The sequence below is a fragment of the Pristiophorus japonicus genome, chromosome 7 (assembly GCF_044704955.1).
Source record: "Pristiophorus japonicus isolate sPriJap1 chromosome 7, sPriJap1.hap1, whole genome shotgun sequence".
NCBI classification, from domain to species: domain Eukaryota; kingdom Metazoa; phylum Chordata; class Chondrichthyes; family Pristiophoridae; genus Pristiophorus; species Pristiophorus japonicus.
In genome coordinates this window covers 116,498,804-116,522,457 of record NC_091983.1, presented here as the reverse complement: position 1 = coordinate 116,522,457, position 23,654 = coordinate 116,498,804, and the positions used below count along the sequence as shown (strand labels likewise).

The 23,654-nt window shown below is 46.3% G+C and overlaps 1 protein-coding gene across 2 annotated transcripts in view; it reads right to left on the bottom strand.

Annotated features, from left to right (window-relative positions):
• mtcl3a (MTCL family member 3a) overlaps positions 1-23,654 on the bottom strand; it is a 110,839-nt gene that overhangs the window by 84,335 nt on the left and 2,850 nt on the right. The window contains exons 2-3 of one of the 2 annotated variants that reach the window (XM_070885268.1): positions 1,756-2,203; positions 1,441-1,470 (exon numbers count right to left, since the gene is read on the bottom strand). The gene's annotated coding sequence lies outside the window, so the exon portion shown is untranslated. The remainder of the gene's footprint in view (positions 1-1,440; positions 1,471-1,755; positions 2,204-23,654) is intronic. The other variant, XM_070885269.1, reaches the window with a different exon arrangement.

The following is a 23,654-nucleotide window of genomic DNA, read 5'->3' as shown; positions in this document are numbered from 1 at the left end:
TGATGCGGTTCAATGCCCCTCCCCTTCGCTTAAAGGTGAGGGCCACTGCACACTCTGCTGGGCCTCTGAAAGCCTCCACTAGGCCACCAGGGCGGCGTGGTGTCGAGGCTGCAGCCCAGCACCCAAAATGGACTGCCAGGCTGCACGTTGGCGGCCTGGACCACACAACAGAGGAAGTCCGTTGGGCCAACCGGTGCGTTGGCCAAAACGGTAAGATGGCGGCATGGGGCGCTCCCGACTTTCCCTTTAACTTCCGCCCCGCGAGCGGATGTCAGCCCAGTTTGCAACCTGTGAGGCTGCCACTGACACCGCATGCGATAGCCTCGCGGAGCGGAGGGCAATATCCGCCGGGGGGCAGAATAGGGTTGGCACGCACAGCGATGACATCATCACCGGTTGCACGGCGGACCGAGGCGTTACCGGCGCTACCAATTGGGAGCACATTTCGGAAATTTGTTTGTGTGGGGTGCATGGGTTTCCAGCCATACATTTAAATAGTCAGAAAATTATGCACAGCACAATTTATAATTTCTGATATGCATTATTGGTAGATGAGCCTCCCACTGCTATCACAAAATTAGAAATGTATATCTTTGATCTCTACTTATTCTCCTTGCATCCTGTGTTTTGGTCACTCCTATAAAGGGATCCACCTATCTTTCCTTTCCAGTTCTGATGAAGGATTCCACCCAAAATGCCAACAAATCTTCTTTCTTTTTCAGGTGTTAACCTACATGTCCAGCATTTTCTGTTTTAGGTGAGATTTCTAGTATTTGCTGCGTTTTTTGTCTCTATTAAAAACTAAAATGGCTACATAGTATGTCCAATAAACGCCACACAGATTCCAGTGGAAACAATCTGTTAAAAGGGATGGATGTGCCCCATAGTCCCCAATTTACTGAATCAATTAACAATCAGTAAATGTGGGAGGTAAAATTCAACTTCGGCGAGGACGCAAAACATATGGGACATCCCTTATATATATGACTTCAATGGAAAGGAAAATCAGACGGGGTGTGTAACAGGCTACTGATCTGCTACCGATGGTTTTGCGCCAACACCAAAGTTGAATTTTATCCCTGTAAAATTGAAATATATATTTTGTGTTCCCCTGATAGCTCAGTTGATAAATACAACACATGGTCTAGTATTAAGGCATACAGGAAGATAACAGGTTTGATATTTGTCTCTCCCGAATTAGTCCATCTCAACAAGAACAGTAGTAGGAACACTACAGCTGGCTCAGGACAGGAAGAGGAAAAATAAAATAGCCACAGATTAACTTCTGATTGCTATCCAATGACCTGGAAATTGTGTGTGTGTGGGCATCAAGAGAAGTCAGATTTATGCTAGGATCTGATGCCTATACACTCAAACAATCTGCTAAAACTAAACTCTAGGCACGCACTTGAAGAATGACCAAATGGATGAAGTACTTACACTTTGTCAGTGCTTGTGGAACCGTACTACCTTCAGGAGCAATTGAACACAAAAGGAAAGGATATTATATATTGGACCTCAAGCATTTTGGTTTATTTTATCTTGCATTTTGGGGAATATGTTCATAATTCCACTATGTAATATTCTTATTTTTGAAAATATTTGGTAGTAGTGACATTTGAGTCATAATTTGACGTTATCACTACAAAATTAATCAGAAATATGACAACAAGATCACATTTGCAATAGATTCCATCAATTAAATTGACATTCAGTAAACTTGTTACAAAACTCTAGACAATGCTAAGACATCACCTGGAAGCATAGGGAGGCTGTTCAAGTTCCTCTTCATCTCTTGCCAGGACACATATCCATCCTTCAGTGATATCAAAGGAGGTTGTCAGTCGCATCTCTAAATTTTCAATCATTTTGCCACAGAAGGGGTCTTGAATGAACTTGAGTTGAGGTGTTGCTTCTACATTAAATCTTGCTCTCAAGAGTATTCGGTTCACAGGACAGCCACATGCCTGAAACACTGTGACAAAGAGAGGGTAGGTATGTTCAGGAGCTCTTCTGAAAGCCAACTGCTGAATTTGTTATGCTTAATGATGTGGGAAAATAGGTTCAAACACTTCTGGTAGACAATTATACTTGAGATGTTGGAAGGAACTGAATTCGTGCATACACAGCAGGAGTTGGTTAACAGGAATCTCCATCCAGGCAGGAGCATAAGCTGGTTTAATTGCAAGTTCTTCTGATTAACCTGCAAACAGGAAACACATTAAAGGTCAAGCCCTCAACTTCCTGTGGAGACAGACAACAAAAGAAGAAACACATGTTCTTGGATAGTTGGTCAGGTCTGCTGAGAGAGACAGGTAAGGTCTAATCTATCTTAAGTCTATCTTAAGACAAGAGCTGATCAAGCCCAGACTAAGCCTGTCTGATTCAGTTGACCTAAAGAAGTGATGTTTTGTCTGCAACTCCCCAACCAAAGGAAATAGCTTTCTCAATTCATTCTAATAAAATCCTTTGTAATTTTAGGAACCTCTATTAATTCCCCTATATTGACCTCTCCACTCCAATAACTTGTATTTATAAAGCGCCTTTAACAACCCAAGGCAGTTCACAGGAAAGTTATAAAACAGTTGACACCGAGCCAAACAAGGAGAAATTAGGGCAGAGCTTGGTCAAAGAGGTAGATTTTTAAAAGCGTCTGAAAAGAGAAAGAGAGTACAAAGGCGGAGAGGTATTGAGAGGGAATTCCAGAACTTAGGGCTTTGGCAGCTGAAGGCACGGCCACATATGGTTGAGCGATTAACATTATGGATGCTCAAGAGGCCAGAATTAGAGGAGTGCAGATATTTCAGGGGGATTGTGGGGCTGGAGGGGATTACAGAGATAGGAAGGGGCGAGGCCACGAATTAAAAACAAGGATGAGAATTTTAAAATCGAGGCGTTGCTTGACCGGGAGCCACTGTAGGTCAGCGAGCACAGGGGTGATTAGTGAACGGGACTAAGTGCGAGTTAGGACACAGGCAGCAGAGTTTTGGATGACCTCAGGTTTACTCCACCATATCCCGCAGTAGCGGTGGCGCTACGGTGCTGTGCCCCGATTTCCTGCGTCCGGAGATCATGACATCATCACCGTGTGCATCGCCCCGGATCCGAAATTAAATTCTGCCCCCTGCAGCAGCGCCGAAAAAAAGTACCGATAGCTGCAGGCGGCGTGTATCGGACAGCCTGCCGCTATGGGGACGATGATTAAAGGCAAGCTGGCTGAGGTAAGTAAAAAAAACTTACCTTTCTTGTTTTTTTGCGGGTTCCTGCCTGTGATTTTTCAGCCTAGTACTTTGCTTGAGTGCTGGGCTGATCACGTGGGTTTGCCGCTCCCTTGGTGGTCCAGGTAGGTCCCCTTCATATTGCAAAGCCTACAGCGATGGCCCTTCCCTTTAAGGGAAAGAAGGGCCCTTTGAACATGGCGATAGTGAATTTTTCCCCCATTCTGTTTTTCTATTCTTCCTACCAAAGTGAATAACCTTGCATTTCCCCACATTATACTCCATCTGCCACTTTATTGCCCACTTAACCTGTTTATATCCTTTTGCAGGCTCTTTGTATCCTCCTCACAGCTTACTTTCCCACCTTGCTTTGTATTGTCAGCAAACCTGGATTTATTGCACTCAATCCCTTCATTTAACTAATTGATAGTGATTGTAAATAGCTGAGGCCCCAACACCAATCCTTGCGGCACCCCACTAGTTCTAGCCTGCCAACCGGAAAATGAACCATTTATCCCTACTCTCTGTTTTCTGTCTGTTAGCCAATCCTCTATACATGCTAATACTCCAGGACATAGTCGACGTATTTACTGAGGCGTATGAAAGCATGGGCCTTACGCTAAACATCAGTAAGACAAAACTCCTCCACCAGCCTGTCCTCGCCGCATAGCACTGCCCCCCCAGTTATCAAGATCCACGGCGCGGCCTTGGACAATGTGGACCACTTCCCTTATCTCGGGAGCCTCCTATCAATAAGAGCAGGCATTAACAACGAGATCTAACACCGCCTCCAGTGCACCAGTGGAGCCTTCGGTCACCTGAGGAAAAGAGTGTTTGAAGACCAGGCCCTCAAAACTGTCACCAAGCTCATGGCCTACAGGGCTGTAGTAATGCCCGCCCTCCTATATGGCTCAGAAACATGGACCATGTACAGTAGACATCTCAAGTTGCTGGAGAAATGCCACCAATGATGTCTCCGCAAGAACCTACAAATCCATTGGGAGAACAACGCGTCCTCGACCAGGCCAACAAATTCAGCACTGAAGCACGGACCACATTTGATCAGCTCTGCTAGGCAGGTCACATAGTTCGCATGCCAGACATGAGACTCCCAAAGCAAGCGCTCTACTTGGAGCTCCTTCACGGCAAACGAGCCAAAGGTAGGCAGCGGAAACATTACAAGGACACCCTCAAAGCCTCACTGATAAAGTGCAACATCCCCACTGACACCTGGGAGTCCCTGGCCAAAGACCGCCCTAAGTGGAGAAAGTGCATCCAGGAGGGCGCTGAGCACCTCGAGTCTCATCACCGAGAGCATGCAGAAATCAAGCGCAAGCTGCAGAAAGAACGTGCGGCAAACCAGTCCCACCCACCCATCCCCTCAACGACTATCTGTCTCACCTATGACAGAGACTGTGGTTCACGCATTGGACTGTACAGCCACCGAAGAACTCATGTTAAGAGTGGAAGTCTTCCTCGATTCCGAGGGCCTGCCTATGATGATGACATGCTAATATATTTCCTCCAACCCCATGAGCCTTTACCTTGCGTAGCAACCTTTTATGTGGCACCTTATCGAATGCCTTTTAGAAATCCAAACATACTGCATCCACTGGTTCCCCTTTATCTACCCTGCTAGATAAATCCTCAAAAATCTGTAATAAATTTGTTAAACATGATTTCCCTTTCATAAAACCACACTGACTCTGCCTAATGATATAATGATTTTCTACATGCCCTGTTATCACTTCCTTAACAATGGATTCCAGCATTTTCCGGATGACTGATGTCAAGCTAACTTGCCTGTAGTTCCCTGTTTTCTCTCTCCCTCCTTTCGTGAAAAGTGAGGTTACATTTGCTATCTTCCAATGCGCTGGGACCATTCTAGAATCCAGGGAATTTTGGAAGATCACAACCAATGCATCCACTATCTCTGCAGCCATCACTTTTAGAGGATGTAGGCCAAAAGATCCAGGGGATTTGTCGGTTTTTAATCCCATTAGTTTCTCAAGTACTTTTTCTCTTCTGATATTAATGACTTTAAGTTCCTTACTCTTAATAGCCCCTTGGTTTTTGGTATGCTTTTTGTGTCTTCTACTGTGAAGATACAAAATATTTGTTTAAAGACTGTCATTTCCTTACTCTCCATTATAATTTCACCTGTCTCAACCTCTAAGGGACCAATGTTTACTTTTATACATACTTGTAGAAGCTCTTACAATCTCTTTTTAGATTTCTTGCTAGTTTACCTTCATATTCTATTGTCTCTCTTTTTATCAAATTTTTGGCCATCCTTTGCTGATTTCTAAAGCTCTCCCAATCCTCAGTCTTACTACTATTCTTTTAATCAAATACTGTTCTTAACTTTTTTAATTAGCCATGGATGGATCACTTTTCCCTTGGATTTTGGAATATTTCTTTAAATGTTTGCCACTGCTTACCTACTGTCGTAACTTTTAATCAAATTTCCCAATGTACCTTAGCCAATTCGTCCCTCATACCTATGTAATTGGCCTTATTTAAGTTTCAGACTCTCGTTTTGGATTTAAGTATTTCATTCTCAAATTCAACGTGAAATTCTATCATGTTATGATCACTCTTCCCCAGAGAATCGTTTACTATGAGATTACTAATTAACTATGCCTCATTACACAATACAGAATCTAAAATAGCCTGTTCCCTGGTGGGTTCCACGATGTATTGTTCTAAGAAACTGTCCTCCAGGCTACCTTTGACAATTTGATTTTCCCAGTCTATATGAAGATTAAAGTCCCCGATGATTATTGTATTATCTTAGTTATAAGCTCCTATTATTTGTTGATTAATATTCTGTCCAACGGTATAACTATTGTTTGGTGACATATAAACTACTCCACTAATAATTTAAGCCCCTTGTTATTTCTTATCTCCACCCATTCTAATTCTACTTCCTGATCTTTCAAGCCAAGATCCTTTATTACTATAATCTTTATGTCATCCTTTATTATCAGGGCTACCATGCCTTCTTTTCCATTCTTTCTGTCTTTTCGAAATGTCAAGTACCCTGGAATATTTTGTTCCCAACTTTGGTCACCTGGCAACCCACATCTCTGTAATTGCTATTAGATCAAAGCCATTTGTCTCTATTTGAGCTACTAATTCATCTATCTTGTTACAAATGCTTTGCGCATTCAGATAAAAAGCCTTTGGGCTGGATTTTTGGTATTCTGCCGCCCCTGTTAGCACCCCAGAGGGATGGCAATGGCGGTGGTAAGCACTTACGGGCCGGCGGCCAGCTTTCAGCGCCCCGCCAGGAAATTTGGTGCCGGTTTGCAGGGGGCGTGGAGCATTACCACCCGGAAGTGGCGAGCCAGTGTGCAACGCCCCTAGTTGCGACACCAGCTCAATTTTTGGTTGCTGCCCGACCCGTAGTGCTCTGTAGAGCACCCTAATGGGAATGCCTGTGAAAGCAGGCGCTCCAAGCTGTAGCGGCCAGAGTGAGGTAAGTAATGTCGATCTCAGGTAAGTGTGACTGTTTTGGTGGCCTGAGTTATATATTGGACTTGTTTTTGGTGGGGTTTTTTCAGGTTTTTTTTCCTCCAGGCCTTTCATAGGGGGCTCCGAGGCTGGCTGTTTAGCTCTGGATTTTCGCTTGAAACACCCTAAAAGAGGCGCAGTGGTGTGCTCCACACTCAGGGCCTCCTGATGAGTATGTGGCTGATGACGCAAACCATTTCCCGGCACTTACTTTACCGCCCCGCCGCCATTACCGCCCCAAAATGAACAGAACCGAAAATCCAGCCCTGAAATTTTAACTTTTTACCATTATTCGTGCTTTCACTTTATTCGCTGATGCACAATTATCATTAAAGTGAGTGGCTGTCCATTCTGGGCAACCTCACACAGACACTGCCAGTGAACAGAAAAATAAGTCAACAGCAGCCAGCAGGAAACTATAAAATACTCTAAACTAGTTACCTGCTTACTCGGACTGGATTTTCGGCTTTGCTGATTTCGGGGCAATAATGGCGGCAGGGCGATAAAGTTTGTGCCCGGGTATAGTTTGTGCCTCAGTCAGCAAAATTGGGCAACTGGGCCCTGAGCGTAGGGCAGAGCACTAAGGGAGGCATTGTACATCTCTCTTAGGGCACTAGGCCGGCCGAGTTTGCGAAAATCCCAAGCTAAAGAGTTGGCTCGGGAGTGTTCTGAGAGAGGTCTGCGGAGAAAAAAATACTTGAAAATAAAACACCAAAAACATAGCCCACGCCACAACATAAATCGCAAAAAAATAAATAAAAAACGATCACACTTACCTGAGGTGGACATTACTTACCTCTCTTCAGCTGGTAAATGTCGAACCGCCCGTTTTCACAGGTAGTCCCAGCAGGGCGTGCTACAGGGCGTATGGGTCAGGTGGGAGTCAAAAAGCAAGCCAGTGTCGCAACCAGGGGAGTTGCACACCGGTTCGCCTATTCCGGGTGGTACTGCTCCGCAAAACCGTCCCCAAAAACCGCGGGCCGGGGGGAGGGGGAGGGGGCAGGGGCTGGAAGCTGCTCCTCCAGGGCAAAAACAGAGAGGTAGAGCACCAGAAAATGCAGCCCAAAGAATTGTTTTTATAGTTTAGTTTTATCATTTAGAGTATTCTCATGCTAGTTCCAAAATACGGCCACCTGAAAATTCCACACAGGGTCTCCTGTGGGAGTTTGGTGAATCCCCTGGAGAAATCGCATACCCTGCTAAAAATGGCCATTTACACAGTTTCTCTGGGGATTCTGCCAATATCACACAGAGGTAACAGCAGGAGATGGGGAGAACCCAATGCAAATTCAGTTCTGACAAAGGGTCATCGACCCGAAACGTTAACTCTGTTTCTCTCCACATTTGCTGCCTGACCCACTGAGATGTCAAGCATTTTCTGTGTTTATTTCAGTTTCCAGCATCCACAGTATTTTGGTTTTATGCTAATGACCTCTCTGAGTGAGATTTCCAATCCTGTGCCAAGTTCATGGAGACTTTTATGCTGTGTCCACACTCAGTAGGATACGGCCACGGATTGGGAAATTGTTGGCCTGCAGAACTTGATTTTCCATCCATTTTAATAAATTGCAAAAAAATCAAGGTCTGCGGGATCATAATTTCTCAACTAGTCCTCACTGAGTGCCGTTTCTCCCATGGAGCAACCAATTAGGAATCAACTCTTAAATGCTTACAGTATCAGCAACACTTTGTTCCGTCAGAGGGACAAGTACAAGGCCTCATGGCAACACCCTCGCTCCAAGCACTGGCTTCTGCTCAACTATGTCATCATCCGAGCGAGGGACCGCAAGGACATGCGCATCACCGCGCCATGACAGGAGCCGACGACTGCTGGACTGATCACCGCCTAAACAGCTCTGTCATTAACATCAACGTAGCCCCAAAACAGTGATGGCAATAGCAACAATGTCGCAGACAAATCAACGCTGGGGCATTCAAAGTCCCAGTTAAGAAACCCCTATACAGCCAGCGCCTCACTACCAACCTGGTGACCCTCGATGACCCCGAAACGCAGAGTTCCCACAGCGCCTGGTCTTCCCTCAAGGCCTCCATAACCAGTACCTGCGAAGAGACGCTCGGTCACTCAACCAGGAACACCAAGACTGGTTTGACGAGAACAACCAGAAGATCCAGGAGCTACTAAGCTGCAAGCGCAAGGCGTTTCCGAACCTAAAGCAGCAACCCAATTCGGGAGCAGCAAAGCAACTCTACAGGCAGCTGAAGGCTGAGGTACAACAAAAAAATCTGCGACCTAAACAATAGTTGGTGGGTGGAGAAAGCATAGGAGATCCAGCAGTTGGCCGACAACCACAACGTGCAAGGTTTCTTCAGCACAGTCAAGTCCACCTACGGCCCAAGCACCCAAGGTCCTACCCCACCGCTGGTCAAGACGGAGAGGCACTCATTAAGGACACCTAGGCAGTCAGGTCCAGCTGAAAGGAGCACTTCGAAGATCTCCGTACCCGAGACTCTGTCTTCGACACGAGTGTCCTCGACTCCATCCCGCAGCATGCTACCCGCCACCATCTCAGCAAAACCCCAGTCCTGCACGAGGTAGAAAAGGCCATCTGTCAGCTCAAGAACAACAAGGCACCAGGAGCAGATGGAATCCCCACCGAGGCACTAAAGTATGGCAGAGAAGCACTATTGGCATGAATGCATGACCTCATCGCTCTTATCTGGAAGGAGGAGAGCATGTCAGGAGATCTCAGAGATGCAATAATCGTGATCATCTTCAAAAAAGGGGACAGATCCGACTGCGGTAACTGCAGAGGAATCTCCCTTCTGTCAGCCACTGGGAAAGTCATTGCAAGAATCCTCCTCAATTGTCTTCTCCCCATGGCTGAAGAGCTCCTCCCAGAGTCGCAATGCGGATTCCATCCACTAAGGGGTACAAAGGACATGATCTTCACTGCGCGACAACTACAAGAGAAATGCAGGGAACAGCATCAACCCTTGTACATTGCTTTCTTTGACCTCACAAAGGCCTTTGACACTGTCAACCGCGAGGGACTATGGAGCGTCCTCCTCCATTTCGGCTGCCCCCAAAAGTTTGTCACCATCCTCCACCTGCTCCACGATGACATGCAAACTGTGATCCTGACCAACAGATCCACCACAGACCCAATCCACGTCCGGACTGGGGTCAAGCAGGGCTGTGTCATCGCAACAATGCTTTTCTCGATTTACCTCGCTGCAATGCTCCATCACTCTCAACAAGCTCCCCGCTGGAGTGGAACTAAACTATAGAACCAATGGGAACCTGTTCAACCATCGCTGCCTCCAGGCTAGATCCAAGGTCATCCCATCCTGTCTGCGCACACTTAAGAGGCCGAACTCCAAGCCATCGTCAACATCTTCACCGAGGCATACGAAAGCATGAGCCTTATGCTAAACATCCATAAGACAAAGGTCTTCCACCAACCTGACCCCGCCACACAGCGCTGCCGCCCGGTCATCAAAATTCACAGTACGGCCTTGGACAACGTGGAACATTTTCCATACCTCGGGAGCCTACTATCTGCAAGGGAAGACATCGATGACGAGGTCCAATGCCGCCTCCAGTGTGCCAGCGCATCCTTCGGGTCATCTGAGGAACAAAGTGTTTGAAGACCAGGACGTCAAATCTGGCACCAAGCTTATGGTCTCCAGGGCAGTAGTGATATCTGCTCTCCTGTATGGCTCGGAGACGTGGACCATCTCAAAGTGCTGGAGAAGTACCACAAACACTGCCTCCGCAAAATCCTGCAAATCCACTGAGAGGATCGAAGTACTGACCACGCTCGACCAGCTCCTTTGGGCGGGCCACATCGTCCGCATGCCCAACTCGAGACTCCCTAAGTATGCGCTCTACTCGGAACTCCTACACGGCAAGCGAGCCCCAGGTGGGCAGAGGAAACCTTTCAAGGACACCCTCAAAGCCGCCTTGATAAAGTGCAACATCACGTCGAGTCGCATCGCCGAGAGCATGCAGAAATCAAACGCAGATAGCGGAAGGAGCGTGCGGCAAACCAGGCTCCCCACCCACCCTTTCCTTCAACCACTGTCTGCCCCACCTGTGACAGAGACTGTAATTCCCGCATTGGACTGTACAGCCACCTGAGAACTCACTTTTAGAATGGAAGCAAATCTTCCTCGATTTCGAAGGACTGCTTATGATGATGATGATGATGATGACAGTATCTCTCTTCTGTTTATACTGAGAACTCAAAAACAATTGTTCATATAAACATATTTATTTAAAGTAATTGTGGTAAGTTATTTAATTATCTACCTGCAATGGATAAGGAACCTCTCAAAAACACTTGTCTCTGGGAAAATCTCTTACAACTTCTTTTCACACCTCATTATTTTTATTTATCTATTATCTTTGGCTCTCTGTTAGAACTTGCTTTGTGTCAGATGTCCCATCAAAGTGAATCATAATATCTCTAGGCCATTGTCCGATTAGGATATGCTAATGGAGGAGATTAATTAGGACAATGGGAGTAGCAACAAGCAGATGGGTCGGCTACATGCCAGGTGAGGTGCTATTCCTCAAATAAAAGCAGAATCTAAACCCACAGAGGGCGATTTTCAATGGTTTCTTCAGGCACGAAAGAGCCTCTGATGTGGCCACGAGTGCATGAAGAGAGAGACGTGGAGGCACATGTGCACAAATCGTTGAAGGTGGCAGGATAGGTTGAGTACACGGTTCAAAACGCAGGATCCTGGGTTTCATAAATAGTGGCACACAGTACAAAAGCAAGGAGGTTATGATGAACCTTTATAAAACACTGGTTTGGCCACAACTGTAGTATTGTGCCAAATTCTGGGCACTGCACTTTAGGAAGGATATGAAGGCCTTAGTGAGGGTGCAGAAAAGAATTACAAGAATGGCTCCAGAGACGAGGGACTTCAGTTACATGGATAGACTGGAGAAAAAGAAAAACTTGAATTTATATAGCGCCTTTCATGACCACTGGACTTCTCAAAGCACTTTACAGCTAATGAAGTATTTTTGGAGTGTAGTCACTGTTGTAGCAAGTTTAAATAAAACTGCAATATTAAACAGGTAGGATTCTTGTAGGTTTAAGCAGAGACAAACAAGCAAGCTAGCTTAGTTAATTGGGCAGCTGGTAAAAACTGGTTCCCTAAACAGGCCAGTGGTAAGTCAGCCAGGAACAGTAAAAAAAAAGGCGGCTTGATGCAATCTTACTCGGAGTGCAGTGGCAGGTCAGAGTGCAAAGGTAAGAGTTTGTTAAGTGGGAGAATTCGGGCAAGTGGGAGAATTCGGGCAAGTGGGAGTGGGCGGTGTTGCTTTGTCTTGTTTTCCCCACCAGTGCTGACTCCCCGACCTGGAAGGAAAAGAAAATGAAGTGTGACGTTACAGCCAGAGGTTCGGGAACGTCGGGGCGGCCTATAAAGGCCAGCTAGTGCAGCTGCAGCAGGGAGAGAAGGCAAAAAAATAGAAAGAAATCGAAAGGTGACATCACAGCCAAGGGGGTAAGTGATTGGCTGGTGATTGGTGAGTAGTTTTTTCTTTTTCTTTTCTTTATCAGTAAGTAACCTTTAGCATTATTGTTGCCAAATTAAGTTAATCTAGGGGTTAAGTCATAACAGGAGAGCTCAGACACGTGTTATGCTCCTCCTGTACTATGTGGGAAGTCAGGGATGCTTCCAGTGTCCCTGACAACTACAAATGTGGGAAGTGTATCCGGCTGCAGCTCCTGACAGACCGCATTGCGGCACTGGAGCTGCGGGTAGATTCACTCTGGAGCATCCACGATGCTGAGAATGACGTGAATAGCACGTTTAGTGAGTTGGTCTTACCGCAGGTAAAGGGTACACAGCCAGATAGGGGATGGATGACCAACAGGAAGAGCAGTGGAAGGAAGGTAGTGCAGGGGTCCCCTGCGATCATCCCCCTGCAAAACAGATACACCGTTTTGGATACTGTTGAGCGGGATGACTCATCAGGGGAGGGCAGCAGCAGCCAAGTCCATGGTACCATGGGTGGCTCTGCTGCACAGGAGGGCAGGAAAAAGAGTGGGAGAGCTAGAGTGATAGGGATTCTATTGTAAGGGGAATAGATAGGCATTTCTGCGGCCGCAACCAAGACTCCAGGATGGAATGTTGTTTCCCTGGTGCAAGCGTCAAGGATGTCTCGGAGCGGGTGCAGGACATTTTGAAGGGGGAGGGTAACCAGCCAGTTGTCGTGGTGCATATAGGTACCAACGCTATAGGTAAAAAAATGGGATGAGGTCCGACAAGACGAATTTAGGGAGCTAGGAGCTAAATTAAAAAGTAGGACTTCAAAAGTAGTAATCTCAGGATTGCTACCAGTGCTACGAGCTGGTCAGGGTAGGAATCGCAGGATAGCTCAGATGAATACGTGGCTTGAGGAGTGCTGCAGAAGGAAGGGATTCAAATTCCTGGGACATTGGAACCGATTCTCGGGGAGGTGGGACCAGTACAAACTGGACGGTCTGCACCTAGGCAGGACCGGAACCAATGTCCTAAGGTGAGTGTTTGCTAATGCTGTTGGGGAGGGGTTAAACTAATATGCAGGGGGATGGGAACCTATGCAGGGAGTCAGAGGGAAGTAGAATGGGGGCAGAAGCAAAAGATAGAAAGAAGAAAAGCAAGAGTGGAGGGCAGAGAAACCCAAGGCAAAAAGCAAAAAGGTCCACATTACAGCAAAATCCTAAAGGGGCAAAGGGTGTTAAAAAGACAAGCCTGAAGGCTCTGTGCCTCAATGTGAGGAGTATTCGTAATAAGATGGACAAATTAACTGCGCAGATAGCAGTTAACGGATATGATGTAATTGGCATCACGGAGACATGGCTCCAGGATGACCAAGGCTGGGAACTCAACATTCAGGGGTATTCAACATTTAGGAAGGATAGACAGAAAGGAAAAGGAGGTGGGATGGCGTTGCTGGTTAAAGAGGAAATTGATGCAATAGTAAGGAAGGACATAAGCTTGGATGATGTGGAATCTGTATGGGTGGAGCTACGGAATACCAAAGGGCAGAAAACGCTAGTGGGAGTTGTGTACAGACCACCAAACAGTAGTAATGAGGATGGGGATACCATCGAACAAGAAATTAGGGATGCGTGCAATAAAGGTACAGCAGTTATCATGGACGACTTTAATCTACATATAGATTGGGCTAACCAAACTGGTAGCAATGCGGTGAAGGAGGATTTCCTGGAGTGTATTAGGGATGGTTTTCTAGACCAATATGTCGAGGAACCAACTAGAGGGCTGGCCATCCTAGACTGGGTGATGTGTAATTAGAAGGGACTAATTGGCAATGTTGTTTTGCGTGGCCAATTGGGGAAGAGTGACCATAATATGGTAGAATTCTTTATTAAGATGGAGAGTGACACAGTTAATTCAGAGACGAGGGTCCTGAACTTGGGGAAAGGTAACTTCGATCGTATGAGGTGTGACTTGGCTAGAATAGACTGGCGAGTGATACTTAAAGGGTTGACGGTGGATAGGCAATGGCAAACATTTAAAGATCACATGGATGAACTTCAACAATTGTACATCCCTGTCTGGAGTAAAAATAAATCGGGGAAGGTGGCTCAACCGTGGCTAACAAGGGAAATTAAGGATCGTGTTAAATCCAAGGAAGAGGCATATAAATTGGCCAGAAAAAGCGGCAAACCTGAGGACTGGGAGAATTTTGTAATACAGCGGAGGAGGACAAAGGGTTTAATTAGATGGGGAAAATATAGCATGAGAGGAAGCTTGCTGGGAACATAAAAACTGACTGCAAAAACTTCTATAGATATGTGAAGAGAAAAAGATTAGTGAAAACAAACGTAGGTCCCTTGCAGTCAGATTCAGGTGAATTTATAATGGGGAACAAAGAAATAGCGGACCAGTTAAACAAATACTTTGGTTCTGTTTTCATGAAGGAAGACACAGATAACCTTCTGGAAATACTAGGGGACCGAGGGTCTAGTGAGAAGGAGGAACTGAAGGGTATCCTTATAAAGCGGGAAATTGTGTTAGGGAAATTGATGGGATTGAAGGCCGATAAATCCCCGGGGCCTGATACTCTGCATCCCAGAGTACTTAAGGAAGTAGCCATAGAAATAGTGGATGCATTGGTGATCATTTTCCAACAGTCTATCGACTCTGGATCAGTTCCTATGGACTGGAGGGTAGCTAATGTAACACCACTGTTTAAAAAAGGAGGGAGAGAGAAAACAGGTAATTATAGACCGGTTAGCCTGACATCAGTAGTGGGGAAAATGTTGGAATCAATTATTAAAGATGAAATAGCAGCGCATTTGGAAAGCAGTGACAGGATCGGTCCAAGTCAGCATGGATTTATGAAAGGGAAATCATGCTTGACAAACCTTCTGGAATTTTTTGAGGATGTAGAGTGGACAAGGGAGAACCAGTGGATGTGGTGTATTTGGACTTTCAAGAGACTTTTGACAAGGTCTCACACAAGAGATTGGTGTGCAAAATCAAAGCACATGGTATTGGGGGTAATGTACTGATGTGGATAGAGAACTGGTTGGCAGACAGGAAGCAGAGAGTCGTGATAAACGGGTCCTTTTCAGAATGGCAGGCAATGACGAGTGGAGTACCAGAGGGCTCAGTGCTTGGACCCCAGCTCTTTACAATATACATTAATGATTTAGATGAAGGAATTAAGTGTAATATCTCCAAGTTTGCAGATGACACTAAACTGGGTGGCGGTGTGAGCTGTGAGGAGGATGCTAAAAGGCTGCAGGGTGACTTGGACAGGTTAGGTGAGTGGGCAAATGCATGGCAAGTGCAGTACAATGTGGATAAATGTGAGGTTATCCACTTTGGGGGCAAAAACACGAAGGCAGAATATTATCTGAATGGCGGCAGATTAGGAAAGGGGAAGGTGCAACGAGACCTGGGTGTCATGGTTCATCATTGAAAGTTGGCATGCAGGTACAGCAGACGGTGAAGAAGGCAAATGGTATATTGGCCTTCATAGCTAGGGGATTTGAGTATAGGAGCAGGGAGGTCTTACTGCAGTTGTACAGGGCCTTCGTGAGACCTCACCTGGAATATTGTGTTCCGTTTTGGTCTCCTAATCTGAGGAAGGACGTTCTTGCTATTGAGGGAGTGCAGCGAAGGTTCACCAGACTGATTCCTGGGATGGCGGGACTGACATATGAGGAGAGACTGGATCAACTGGGCCTTTATTCACTGGAGTTTAGAAGGATGAGAGGGGATCTCATTGAAACTTACAAGATTCTGACGGGACTGGACAGGTTAGATGCGGGAAGAATGTTCCCAATGATGGCGAAGTCCAGAACCTGGGGACACAGTCTTAGGATAAGGGGTAGACCATTTAGGACTGAGATGAGGAGAAACTTCTTCATTCAGAGAGTTGTTAACCTGTGGAATTCCCTACCGCAGAGAGTTGTTGATGCCACTTCATTGGATATATTCAAGAGGGAGTTAGATATGGCCCTTACGGCTAAAGGGATCAAAGGATATGGAGAGAAAGCAGGAAAGGGGTACTGAGGGAATGATCAGCCATGATCTTATTGAATGGTGGCGCAGGCTCAAAGGGCCAAATGGCCTACTCCTGCACCTATTTTCTATATCTCTATGTTTCTATGTAATCTAGGAAATGTGGCAGCCAATTTGCGCACAGCGAGCTCCCACAAACAGCAATGTGATAATGACCAGATAATCTGTTTTCATTATGTTGATTGAAGGATAAATATTGGCCAGGACACCGGAGATAACTCTCCTGCTCTTCTTCAAAATAATGTCATGGGATCTTTTATGTCCACCTGACAGAGCAGATGGGACTTTGGTTTAACGTCCCATCTGAAAGATGGCACCTCAGACAGTGCTGCACTCATTCAGCCCTGCACTCGTGTGTCAGCCGAGATTTTTGTGCTCAAGTCCCTGGAGTGGGACTTGAACCCACAACTTTCTGACTCAGAGGCAAGAAACTGGTGTTCTCCTGAGAGCAGAGAAGTTTGAGAGGTGATTTGAAAAGAGGTGTTCAAAATCACCACGGGTCTAGACAGAGTAGAGAGAAACTGTTCCCAATGGCAGAGCACACAGATTTATGGTGATTGGTATCAGAACCAAAGGCTACATGAGGGTAAAACGTTTTGATGCAGTGAGTCGTTATGATCTGGAATACACTTGCTAGCAGTTATTAATGAGGCTGCACATCATTTTGATGGATAGTGCTTGACCTACTGCCCTGTTCTAACTTCGACCAGCTGATTGGGAGTAAACAAGTCGTCGTAGAGAATTCCGAGCGCTATTAAAGGTATGTCACCCTTTACTGTTCACTTGTTGCTGGAAATTAGAAGAAGTCTTTTGAAACACATCGGGAGACTTTCTGGGACACCGAGTCAAGACTTCAACATTCGAGCAACATTTGCTCCAGAAATTCTCTGAGGACTTCACCTAAAAAGAGTGAGAGCTATGCTGTGTTATGCTACACTATATTATTGGACACCTTATAGGAGTCACCAGGAGAAAGGAAGTGTTTGGTTATGGGCATCTTGCTAGGGGTTCACATTGGTCTGCAAGAGGAATGGGAGGAGGACATGCACCAGCTGCTGCAGGAGAGAGGGACAGGAGGGCGAGGTGGACCCCTTCCCACCTCCAGGTACAGGACATCCCTCCTCCTCTGAACCTCCTCCACCAGGTCCTCCAGGTCCTCCAGGAAATGTGCACCCTCTCACTCGGTTCCTGAACCCTCCTGAAACCTGCTGCTGGGTATCAGCCAGCGCACTCTACATCTTCAGTGAAAATGGCTGCCTCGAGCACACATAATCAATGCTTAAGTTTTAAACCTACAGATGTCTCTATTTTAGCAACTCTAGGCAAGTTCAAATTATGGTCATCAGCATTTAGGACCAAAATTGCGAGCTAAACCCAGACTTTCAAACAGGCGTGTCTTATTGGCACAGCACCCATTTAGCATCTGTTTCCATCCTTTCACCAAAATAACCTCCACAATCTTCTAAGCAGTGCTGCAGTGACAATTTTAGAAGTGGATATCACATACTGGATTATTTTTCTAGTGGATCTGAGACATGACTATCTCTGGTGCGTTTCCGAGCGTTTTGAAGTAGATTTATATAGACACAAATATTTTCTGATGTATATTACTTTGTATGAGATGATGCACTCCAGAAAGCTTGTCAAAGAAAGCTATAATGGTAAACCATCTATAAAGTGGTAATCCATCGTTAGCAGAATAATGTACTTGTTTCTTTACTTTTATTTTGAAGTTGTTTCTTCATTTATAACTGTATTCTTTGAGTCTAGAAATTATTAGGGTGATATTAATGAATGAACCTGCCACTATTTTAATGCATGTGTTAACCTATTTTTTTTAAAAGGGTTAAAAGTTCTGTTAAAATGATGAATAGAATATTGTTACATATTCATCATCATCATCATAGGCAGTCCCTCGGAATCGAGGAAGACTTGCTTCCACTCTTAAAATGAGTTCTTAGGTGGCTGTACAGTCCAATACGAGAACCACAGTCTCTGTCACAGGTGGGACAAATAGTCGTTAAGGGAAGGGGTGGGTGGGACTGGTTTGCCACACGCTTTTTCCGCTGCCTGCGCTTGATTTCTGCATGCTCTCGCCGATGAGATGCGAGGTGCTCTGCGCCCTTCCAGATGCCCTTCCTCCACTTAGGGCTGTCTTTAGCCAGGGACTCCCAGGTGTCAGTGGGGATGTTGCACTTTATCATGGCGGTTTGAGGGTGTCCTTGTAACGTTTCCTCTGTCCACCTTTGGCTCCTTTGCCTTGAAGGAGTTCCGAGTAGAGCATTTGCTTTGGGAGTCTCGTGTCTGGCATGCGAAATATGTGGCCTGCCCAGCGGAGCTGATCAAGTTTGGTCAGTGCTTCAATGCTGGGGATGTTGGCCTGGTCGAGGACGCTAATGTTGGTGCGTCTATCCTCCCAGGGGATTTGTAGGATCTTGCGGAGACATCGTTGGTGGTATTTCTCCAGCGACTTGAGGTGTCTACTGTACATAGTCCATGCTTCTGAGCCATACAGGAGGGCGGGTATTACTACAGCCCTGTAGACCATGAGTTTGCTGACAGTTTTGAGGGCCTGGTCTTCAAACACTCTTTTCCTCAGATGGCCGAAGGCTGCACTGGCGCACTGGGGGCGGTGTTGGATCTCGTCGTCAATGCCTGCTCTTGTTGATAGGAGGCCCCCGAGATAAGGGAAATGGTCCACGTTGTTCGGGGCCGTGTCGTGGATCTTGATGACTGGGGGACAGTGCTGTGCAGCGAGGACAGGCTGGTGGACGACCTTTGTCTTTCTGATGTTTAGCGTCAGGCCCATGTTTTCATACGCCTCAGTAAATACGTCGACTGTGTCCTGGAGTTCAGCCTCTGTATGTGCGCAGATGCAGGCGTCGTCCGCGTACTGTAGCTCGACGATGGCGAAGGTTGAACAGGTTCCCACTGTTTCTGTATTTAGTTCCACTCCAGCGGGGAGCCTGTCGATTGTGAGGTGGAGCATGGCAGCGAGGAAGATTGAGAAGAGGGTTGGGGCGATGATGCAGGGCTTGACCCCGGTCCGGATGTGGATTGGGTCTGTGATGGATCCGTTGGTAAGGATCATGCTCCCTGCATTTTTCTTGCAGCTGTCGCGCTACAAAAATCATGTCCGTTGTGCCCCGTAGGGGACGAAATCCGCACTGTGACAGGGAGAAGACGGTTAAGGAGGACTCTAGCGACGACTTTCCCAGCGGCAGTCGGACTTGTCCCAGTTTTTAAAGATGATCACAATCACTGCATCTCTAAGATCTCCCGGCATGTTCTCCTCCCTCCAGATGAGAGAGATGAGGTCATGTATTCGCGCCAGTAGTGCCTCTCCACCATACTTCAGTGCCTCAGCAGGGATTCCATCCGCTCCCGTAGCCTTGTTGTTTTTTTAGCTGTTTTATGGCTTTTTCTACCTCATGCAGTGTTGGGATCTTACTGAGGTGGTGGCGGGTAGCATGCTGCGGAATGGAGTCGAGAACACTCAAGTCAAAGGCAGAGTCTCGCTGGAGGAGATCTTTGAAGTGCTCCTTCCAGCGGGCCCTGACTGCCTCGGTGTCCTTGATGAGTGTTTCCCCGTTCTTGGCCAGCAGCGGGATGGGCCTTGGGTGTTTGACCTTGACATCAATGAAGAATCCTCACACATCATGGCTGTCGGTCAGCTGCTGTATCTCCTGTGCTTTCTTCATCTAAATCATTAATGTATATTGTAAATCGCTAGGGTCCCAGCACTGAACCCTGCGGCACCCACTTAGTCACTGCCTGCCATTCTGAAAAGGACCCGTTTATTCCCACTCTTTGCTTCCTCTCTGCCAACCAGTTCTCTATCCACATCAATACATTACCCCCAATAGCATGTGCCTTAATTTTGCACACTAATCTCTTGTGTGGGACCTTGTCAAAAGCCTTCTGAAAGTCCAAATACACCACATCCACTGGTTCTCCCTTATCCACTCTACTAGTTACATCCTCAAAAAACTCTAGAAGATTTGTCAAGCATGATTTTGTTTTCATAAATCCATGCTGACTTGGACCGATCCTGTCACTGCTTTCCAAATGCGCTGCTATTACATCTTTAATAATTGATTCCAGCATTTTCCCCACCACCAATGTCAGGCTAACCGGTCTATAATTACCTGTTTTCTCTCCCTCCTTTTTTAAAAAGTGGGGTTACATTAGCTACCCTCCAATCCATAGGAACTGAACCAGAGTCCATGGAATGTTAGAAAATGACCACCAATGCATCTACTATTTCTAGGGCCACTTCCTTAAGTACTCTGGGATGCAGACTATCAGGCCCTGGGAATTAATCGGCCTTTAGTCCCTTCAATTTCCCTAACACCATTTCCTGACTAGTAAGGATTTCCCTCAGTTCCCCCTTCTTGCTAGACTCTCAGTCCCCTAGTATTTTCGGGAGGTTATTTGTGTCTTCCTTAGTGAAGACAGAACCAAAGTATCTGTTCAATTGGTCTGCCATTTCCTTGTTCCCCATTATAAATTCACCTGATTCTGACTGCAAGGGACTTACATTAGTCTTCACTAATTGTTTTCTCTTCACATAGCTATAGAAGCTTTTGCAGTCAGTTTTTATGTTCCCTGCAGGCTTACTCTCATACTCTATTTTCCCCCTCCTAATTAAACACTTAGTCCTTAGTCCTCCTCTGCTGAATTCTAAATTTCTCCCAGTCCTCAGTTTGCTGCTTTTTCTGGCCAATTTATATGCCTTTTCCTTGGATTTAACACTTTCCCTAATTTCCCTTGTTAGCCACGGTTGAGCCACCTTCCCTTTGCTATTCTTATGCCACACTGGGATGTACAATTGTTGTAGTTCATCCATGTGATATTTAAATGTCTGCCATTGCCTATCCACCATCAACCCTTTAAGTATCATTCTGCAGTCTATCCTAGCCAATTCATGTCTTATACCGTCGAAGTTTCCTTTCTTTAAGTTCAGGACCCTAGTCTCTGAATTAACTGTGTCACTCTCCATCTTAATGAAGAATTCTACCATCTTATGGTCACTCTTCCCCAAGGGGTCCCGCACGACCAGATTGCTAATGAATCCTCTCTCGTTACACAAGACCCAGTCTAGGATGGCCTGCTCTCTAGTTGGTTCCTCGACATATTGGTCTAGAAAACCATCCCTTATACACTCCAGGAAATCCTCCTCCACAGTATTGCTACCAGTTTGGTTAGCCCAATCAATATGTAGATTAAAGTCACCCATGATAACTGCTGTACCCTTAGTGCACGCATCCCTAATTTCCTGTTTGATGCCATCCCCAACCTCCCTAATATTGTTTGGTGGTCTGTACACAACTCCCACTAACATTTTATGCCCTTTGGTGTTTCGCAGCTCTACTCATATAGATTCCACATCATCCACGCTAATGTCCTTCCTTACTATTACGTTAATCTCCCCTTTAACCAGTAACACTGCCCCACCTTCTTTTCCTTCCTGTCTGTCCTTCCTGAATATTGAATACCCCTGGATGTTGAGTTCCCAGCCTTGGTTACCTTAAAGCCATATCTCCGTAATCCCAATGACATCATATCCGTTAACAGCTATCTGCGCAGTCAATTCATCCACCTTATTACGAATGCTCCTCGCATTGAGACTCAGAGCCTTCAGGCTTGTTTTTTTAACACTCTTTGTCCTTTTAGAATTATGTTGTAATGTGGCCCTTTTTGATTTTTACCCTTGATTTCTCTGCCCTCCACTCTTGCTTTTCTCCTTCCTACCTTTTGTTTCTGCCCCCTTTTTACTTCCCTCTGCCTCCCTGCATAGACACATCCCCCTGCCTTTTTAGTTTAAACCCTCCCCAACAGCACTAGCAGACACTCCGCCTAGGACATCGGTTCAGGTCATGCTCAGGTGCAGATTGTCCGGTTTGTACTGGTTCCACCTCTCCCAGAACCGGTTCCAATGTCCCAATTTGAATCCCTCCCCTTTGTACCATTCGTCAAGCCACGTATTCATCTGAGCGATCCTGCAATTCTTACTCTGACTAGCACGTGGCACTGGTAGTGATCCTGAGATTACTACCTTTGAGGTCCTACTTTTTAATTTAACTTCTAGCTCCCTAAATTCAGCTTATAGGACCTCATCCCATTTTTTTACCTATATCGTTGGTACCTATATGTACCACAACAATTGGCTGTTCACCTTCCCCCTCCAGAATGCGCTGCAGCCGCTCCGAGACATCCTTGACCCTTGCACCAGGGAGGCAACATACCATCCTGGAGTCTCGTTTACGGTCGCAGAAACGCCTATCTATTCCCCTTACAATAGAATTCACTATCACTACAGCTCTCCCACTCTTTTTCCTGCCCTCCTGTGCAGCAGAGCCACCCCTGGTGCTATGGACTTGGCTGCTGCTGCCTTCCCCTGATGAGCCATCTCCCCCAACAGTACTCAAGGTGGTGTATTTGTTTTGGAGAGAGATGACCGCAGGGGACCCCTGCACGACCTTCCTTCCACTGCTCTGCCTGATGGTCACCCATTCCCTATCTGTCTGTGTAAACTTTACCTGCGGTGTGACCAACTCACTAAACGTACTATTCACGACATCCTCAGCATCACGGATGCTCCACAGTGAATCCATCCGCAGCTTCAGTGCTAAAATGCAATCTGTCAGGAGTTGCAGCTGGATACACTTCCTGCACATGTAGTTGTCAGGGACACTGGAAACATCCCTGACTTCCCACATAGCACAGGAGGAGCATGACACGGGTCTGGGCTCTCCTGCACGCCAAAGGTTTCCTACTTATAAGAAAAGAAAAAAGAAAAAGATTAAATACTCACCAATCCACCAGGCAATCACTTACCCGCTTGGCTGTAACGTCACACTTCGATTTCTTTTTGCTTCTTTGTTTACACTCTGCCCCTGCACCAACTTGCTGCTCCAGTCTTCTGGGGCCCCCTTTTTTTGCTGCTCCTGACCTGCTCTGCTACGACCTCCGCTGCTTCTCCCGCCTTCTGGGCCCCTTTTATGGACCTCGCTGCTCCCGACCTGCTCCGCTGCGACCTCCACTGCCTCTCCCGCCTTCTGGGCCCCTTTTATGGGCCTCGCTTCTCCCTACCTGCTCCGCTGCGACCTCCGCTCATATAAATTATTTAACATTTCATTAATATGTAATTCTTCAAATTTGGAGTGAGATCAAAATTAACAGTGCATCAATTACCTCACAGAAGAATCTACATAAGGGCTGATTTTCCTCACCCCCCCGCCCCCCACCAGGACGTGTAGGTGAAATTCGTTCCACCTCTCCTGACCTGAATACACCTGTACGGTGTATTTCTAAGTTCACACCATCTGCATATGCCCGACATGCCCCATAATATATCCTCATCCCTTGACAGGGGCCTAAGCCCAGAAGCAGGAA